Here is a 7,423-nt window from a genome sequence, read left to right as displayed (position 1 = left end):
TTTAAAAGAACTTCCCATCCCATAGAGCTGGTGATAATCTATCCAGTTGTTGTGAATAAACTATTAACAGACAAATACATACACAAACACACACACAAGGGCCATCATGTTTTTTTATTCCCTTTCCATTTCATCCATCCCAACTCCATATGTTAAAGGCCAGTGAGGGCTGAAAGGGCTCTGCGGGCCTGTGTGGCTTCGCTCACTCCAGAGTGAGTCTCTGCTGGCTCCAAAGAAGCACACACTGTCACTGTCTTGAGTGTGGGTACTGGCTCTCCTGAGGTCCCCTCCTCCCTCATCCCTTGGAACAGCCCACGATGATGGGCTACAGCATGCTTACGATCTACAATATGGGAGAGAGGAGAGAGGGAGAGTTCCCCTGAGAATTCCCTTCGAGGACTCATGAATCCTTGCCTGCTTTAGCAAGTCTCACCCTGGGCGACTGGTGTGGAGACAGCTCATCCTGGATGGTGGCATGGGCCCAGGTATCCATCAGCCCCCATGTATGGGACATGGATGACCCTGATGGCCAAGTGGTAGCCAAGATCCCTCTGCCCTCTAAATATCCCTCACTCTGGGCTCCTACACAGGCCTTAAACTTCTTTTCTCTTAGAGATTCACTCCTTTGCTTAAGACTTTTCTTTCGTTTGTTCATTCATTCACTCAGCGGGTATAAGAATGCATTCATTCAAAACTTACTTCCTGACACCAATTCTGTGCTAGCCTTCACACTGGGTGCTAGAATATGTGGTCAAGACATGGCTTTTCTTTCTGAGAACGTCTCCTTCTGGTGGGGAGGATATAAATTCAAACAATTAAATGATACCTTTAAGGAGGTAGGTGCGCTTGAGAGCCTTCTACAAGGGGATGGCAACCCAGAGGCGGGCTGTGGGGCAGGGGCAGCTGGGGAGGCTTCATGGAGGAGGTGAGGCTGGAAGCGGATGGAGGGGAGGGGCAGGGAAAGGGAGTCAGGGCGGAAGGAACCTCCCTCGAAGCACAGCGGCACCCCCCCCGCCCCCCGCGGAGCGCTCAGGGGGAGCCCAGGTGGTTGATTGGCTGGCTAGAGACAAGGCTCCTCCCAGTTCCCAGAGGCCCCTCCCAGATCCCAGCGGAACCGAGAGTCTAACTTCACTCGAGGGGAATGCAGCCTTGCCTCAGAGCAAATTAGACCAGCGCTTGGCCATGCAGGTGGATCCTGAGAGGATCTTGTTAAAATGCAGATTCTCTGCCGTTCTCACAAGCTCCCAGGTGATTCCAGGGACGCAGGTCCCCGGACCACACTTTGAGTAGTAGGGATCTATAGTAGCACACCCCCTTGATTCCACCCGGCAACTTCATTTCACCCAGATCTGAACGTCAGCCATTGGCTCCTGCCCTCTAGCTCATGATTCACACCTTCATAACATAACAACCATCCGTCCCACCAACTCTGGAAAGAGACAGATGTGGGGCCTGCCCCCTGGGCTGTGTGACCTCAGGCAAGCCTTCAACCTCTCTGAGCCTCCATTTCCTCATCTGCAAAATAGGATAGTCATTTTCACAGGGTGGGCATGAAGGCTGCATGAGCAATGATGAGCTTAGCAAAGTGGATGGCACACAGCAGCGACCAATGCATGTTACTGCTTGTACTTGTTCTTTTTGCTGGCAATGTTTCCAGTTAAATTGTTCCATCTGGAGCCCAGTGGACTTGAGTTAATATCCCAGCTCAACCGCTGAGCGGCTGTGTGACCTTGGACAAGCCACATAACTTCACTGAGCGGCGGCTGCCCCTTCTGTAGAATAGAGTTGGAAAACTGCCGCTTTCTAGCTCATGGGTTGTGGGGAGGATCCCGTGGTCTGCAAGCAGCACCTTGGTACCACACCAGGAAGTTCTCACCACCTGGAGAGCCAGCAGGAAGCCTAGCTCTCTAGATTTACTCACACATCCCTGCTTGTCCAACATGGAACACCTGCTCTGTGCCAGGTCCCAAATAGGCACAGGGATTTAGGGGTGAGGGAGATGCCACTCTGGGCCTCACATCTCCCCTTGCACAGGGCTGGACAGCAGCTTGGGGACCCGGGGCTGGGCATCCTGGCAGCTGGCAGCCAGGACAAGTGAGCTTTGGCACCAAAGGGCATGGAAACGGGCAGCATCCTCTGAAGATGCCTAGTAAGAAACAGGGACGTGCTGGTACCAGATGGGTTTGGGTCTGAAGACATTTGAGATTTTTTTTAAAGTTTTATTGGAGTATAGTTGCTTTACAATGCTATGTTGGTTTCTACTGTACAGCAAAGTGAATCAGCTGTATGTATACATATAGCCTCTCTTTTTTGGATTTCCTTCCCGTTTAGGTCGCCACCAAGCTCTGAGTGGAGTTCCCTGTGCTATACAGTAGGTTCTGAAGACATTTTAGATGTTCCCGTAGTCTGGCCAGCACTTATAGTCTTGAGTACAAGCCTTGAAGTAGCCTGGACATTCCTGGGCCAAGACAGGGCTGGGCAGAGCCTGAATCCCCAGGGTGATGAGCTGGGAGTGAAGGTAGAAGTGCCCAGAGCCTTTTCATCTGGGGTCATGGCGAGGAAGCCTCCTCCACAATTGTCCTGTTACCCTGTCTGGTAACTTCCTTACCTTAAGAATGGAACTCAGACTGGGACACCAGATTTTTAAGGTTAGATAGAGGCCATTCAGAGAATGGAGCCACATTCCAGAAAGCAGAATTGCTGAACTTGGAAAAAGCAGTATGCAGGGGCCAAGAACCCTGTCATCAGAGACTTGATGAGAGTCCTGTGGTTGAAGCACCTGACAATCTACTTTGTTCTTAGAGATACCAAAGGTTAGGATCAGTGAATGTCAAGAAGAGTTGGTTTCCAATTAATTTAATCAATTTTTGAATAAAGTCCCCCCCCCCCCAATTATAAAAGTTAACCATGCTTATTGCAGAAATTTTGGAAAATATACAAAAGTATAAAGCAAAAAAAGAAAAATTAGAATCTTCCCATCCAGGGTTCACCATTTTTAACATGGCAGAACAGAGTTTCTAACTCCTTTTTGACAGTTCAGCGGTCCTCAGGGACCCAACTCTTGCCCAGCAGGTGGACTGGTTCCCCATATGCTGGTGATTCTTGGATAAGAGACAGCATGGAATTCACTTAAATTTTTTGACTTAGAATTGCTGAGCCAAAGGCCATAAACATTTTGTAAGCCTCTTAAGACCCCTTTTCAGATCGCTTTCCAAAGATAGTTTATACAAACAGCATTGCAGTGTTGGACAGTCTACCTTATATGCATTAGTGTACTAGCTGATATTTTTTTGATGGGCAGAAGTTATAAGGTGTGGATGTCCCTGGTGGTCCAGTGGTTAAGAAGCCACCTGCCAATGTAGGGGACACAGGTTAGATCCCTGGCCTGGGAAGATTTCACATGCCACAGAGCAACGAAGCCCGAGTGCCACAGCTCCTGAAACTGCGTGCCCTAGAGTCTGTGCTTCTCCAGAAAGGAAGCCACCGCGGTAACAAGCCCTCACACCAAAACTAGAGAGTAGCCCCTGCTGCCACTAGAGAGAGCCTGGAGCAGCAATGAAGACTCGGTGCAGCCAAAAATTAATAAATCTTTACTTAACCACATCCACAAAGACCCTTTGAAAAAAGAAGTTATAATGTGCAATTGTATTTTTAGTGAAGTGAAATATCTCTCATGTTTGTAGGCCATTTTTATTTTGTGATGTATTTTTTGTCTATTTGGGGAACAATTGATGTCATTCTTTTTACTTGTGTTCTTTAAATATCAAAAACATTGATCCTTTTTCAAATTTCTCAGCATTTCCTTGACGACCAACCCCGCATTTTTTTTTTCCTTAGGCATTTTGCTGTGTTCTGAGGTAGATGCAGCTTTCATTTTTATGTGGTTCAACTATTTTCAGGTATCACTTCTGATTGCTTTGATGCTTCCGGAATTCTTCTGGACTAAAGGTAGATGTGGAGCAGAGTTTCTTCTTTTTGACATTGATGTACTCAGTGTTCCGCACCCTGTGATTGGAGACCAGTCTGCACTGGAACCATCTGGGATGATTGTTATAAAAACAGGTTTTGGGGGCGTCATGCCAGAATCCATAATTTCTGAGAATAAGCCCTGTTTAGCAAGTATCATAGGTGGTTTTAATGAGTATTGACACTGGAAAACCACGTCTCAAAGGAATTGGAATATACTATAATATCCGGTGGGGAAAAAAGACATAACTTGATCTTTCTGCCAAATAGCCAATTTTCTCAGCTCCAGCCATTAGCTAATAGTCTACCTCTTCCTGAATGGTCTGTAGAAAGAATGCTCTCACACTTAAAGAAAATTAAAGCTGGAATTTGATGTCAGGTACAAAGAGCTCTCAGTCTTGGAAAATGTCCAAGCCCTCGGGTTCCTGGTGTCTTGGGGTCTCAGGGTCTGGATGTGAAGTCAGATGAAATGACATTTCGTAAGGTACCTGAAACCACTGCTTTTTTCCTCCAAATGCTCTTGAAGGCCTTTCTCCAGCTAATTTGGAATCCAGGAAGAAAGTGCTTTGAAGGTTCAGGGCCACGGCTGAGAGAGCTTTCTCAAAAGAGAGCCTTTTTTTTTTTTTTTTTTTTTGACAAAAAAGCCCAGCAAGGATAAACTCCCACACTCTAGTACATGCCAGCAGCCTGGGAGGCTTAAATGCAGGGCCCAGTCGTCAATTTCATGACCAAGCTCTGCCCAGGGGAGGCTGGGAGCTTCTAGAAGACTCGGATGCCTGCTGCAAACTTAGAGTAGTGACCAAGTCACTGTCACACCAGGCCTCTGTTCTGATGGCCCTCCTTCCCAGTCAAAAATCTGAACTTGACTTATGAACACATGCATAACGTGTGCACAGCAAGTCGATGGCAGGGTACAGAAGGCCAACAGCTCTTCACAGGGCCCCAGTGGGCAAACCAGAGGACTGTGCCCTGGGCCCCTAACAGGGTGTTATGTCCAACACCTACGGGGAGGTCATATGGGGTGGGGATGGCCCTCCCAGAGTGCCAGGACCCCATCATGCTTGCCCCGCTGTACAGATGGGAACTGGACTCCAGGCGAGGGGCTTGGTGTCCCACATGGAGCAGAGCCCAGCTGAGGCATTTGGGATTTGTCATTCCTCCAAAGCAGCAGTTCCCAAAATGTGGTCCTTGGACCAGTAGCATCAGCATCACCGAGGAGCTTGTCATAGAGTGCAGACTCCAAGGCCTGGCCCACTCTAGGCCTGCTGGGTCAGAAGCTCTGGGCGTGGATCCACACTTGATCCTAAAAAGGCTTCCTGTGCAGATTTAAGAATCCCTGGCCTAACATGTGCCCACATGACATGGGATCCCATTCCATGGGATCTCCCACAGCACAGGGAGATTACTGAGATGCTTCAGATCTCTTTGGAAAGCAGATGTTGTGGGGAGAGAAAAAAAGCAGAGGGGAGGGGATCATAGTCCCTGTGATGGACGGAGTGTTCCTGTCCCCCCGCATTCCTGTGTTGAAATCCTCACCCCTGTACAATGGTGTCAGGAGCTAGGGCCTCAGGGAGGTGACTAGTTGAGGGTGGAGCCCTCATGGATGGGATTAGTGCCTTTATAAAGGGACCTCGAGGGGCTCCATCCCTCCTTCCACCACATGAACCAGGAAGTGGGCTCTCACCAAACCAAACCTGCCAGTGCCTTCATCGTCGACTTCCAGCCTCTAGAATCATGAGAAAAACATCTGCTGTTTAAGCCACCCAGCACATGATATTTTCAAAAAGATTTGCTTATTTATGGCTGTGCGGGGTCTTCGGTGCTGCTTTCTCTAGTTGCAGCCTTATTTCACAGGCTTTCTCTAGTTGCGGTGAGAGAGGGCTGCTCTCTAGTTGCAGTGTGTGGGCTTCTCACTGCAGCGGTTTCTCTTGTTGGGAGCCTGGACTCTAGGTGCACAGGCTTCAGTAGCTGTGACTCACGGGTTCTAGAGCGCAGTCTCAGTAGGTGTGGCTCACAGGCTCAGTTGCCCTGCAGCATGTAGGATCTTCTGGGAGCAGGGATTGAACTGGTGTCCCATGCATTGGAAGGTGGATTCTTAACCCCTGGACCACCACGAAAGCTCTAGCATATGGTAATTTATTATGGCAGCCAGAATGGACAAAACACTCCCATGTACATCCTCCAGACCAGAGTCCAAACCTCACAGCCCGGACTTCGGGAGCCCTTGTGGCTCCCCAGCCCACCCACCATCTCAGACTGCCAGTCAGATTCTTCGTGCTGCAGCCAAACGGGAAGCCCCCGTGTGTCTCCTTCACTTCCTCCAGCCCTCCCCTCACCTCTCTCTTCTGAAATCTGACTCAAGCTCTACCTGGAATGTTCTCTTGGCTCCAAAGGTCCAAGACTCAGAAACTCAAAATGATGCTTTCTCTGCAGCACCCTCACCCTTTTGGTGTAAACTGCTCTTAAGACCTGACCTGACATCACCTCCTTTCTTATATTCAGCTTCCCTAATTAATTCAGTGGCCAGGTCCTACTCGGGGCCCCACCCCACCCTTCCTCCCTCCGAACCCCCCATCATCTCTCCCAACAGTACTTGGAGAACATCAGTCCAGTGTTGCTTATTGAAGGAATTGCATCATCTCTTCTGAAGCTCCCCCATGAAAGGTAACTTGCTGACAGGCCACCGTTTGCCGCAACTTTCAACATTTACCTAAGTCAGTCAGCATCAGCAGATCCCCAGGGGCTGCAGTGGTCACTAGGATGATTTTATTCCTGTGGCTCAATGACACCAAGCCAGTGCATCCACACATACCAGGTCTTTCCAACCTTGACCTGAGGACATCAGACTGGAGCGGGGACTCCCTTAGACAACCTTGAATTCAATCTCACAGATGGGAAAACCAGCCCCGAGAAGGGCTTTGCCTTGCCCTGGTCTCCCTGAGAGTAGCACTCATGCCAGGAAGCTCTGGGACCCTTCGGTGGGCAGTAGGCACTGGCTTGGTATCCAGCTTTTGGGAGCCAGTGATGAGATGTCTCCCTACAAACTGAGTGCCCCCTACCCTGCTGCGGGTCAGGTCAGCTCCCACACATCCTATGGCTCTGGGCGGCTCCTGTGACTATGTTCCCAATAATCAAGCATTTATCCAAAGCTCCTTGGTCTCAGACGGATCCACTCACGACAGAGAGAAATGCATTCCTCACTTCCGGTACAGGTCTCCAGCCCGATACCTCCCACCTGGCTGCTGCCTCCAACTCGGGACCTTCCTCCCCCGACCCCCTTGCTTGTCCATGGTCCCGGGCAGGCCTCATCTTGATCGCTGTGCTGTACTTAGTCACTAAGTCATGTCCGACCCCTTGGACTATAGCCCCTCCAGGTTCCTCCGTCCATGGGGCTTCTCTAGGCAAGAATACCAGAGTGGGTTGCTATGCCCTCGTCTGAGAGATCTTCTCCAACCCA

Source organism: Dama dama, chromosome 13, assembly GCF_033118175.1.
Source record: "Dama dama isolate Ldn47 chromosome 13, ASM3311817v1, whole genome shotgun sequence".
Taxonomy (NCBI): Eukaryota; Metazoa; Chordata; class Mammalia; order Artiodactyla; family Cervidae; genus Dama; species Dama dama.
This window is presented reverse-complemented; position numbering follows the sequence as displayed.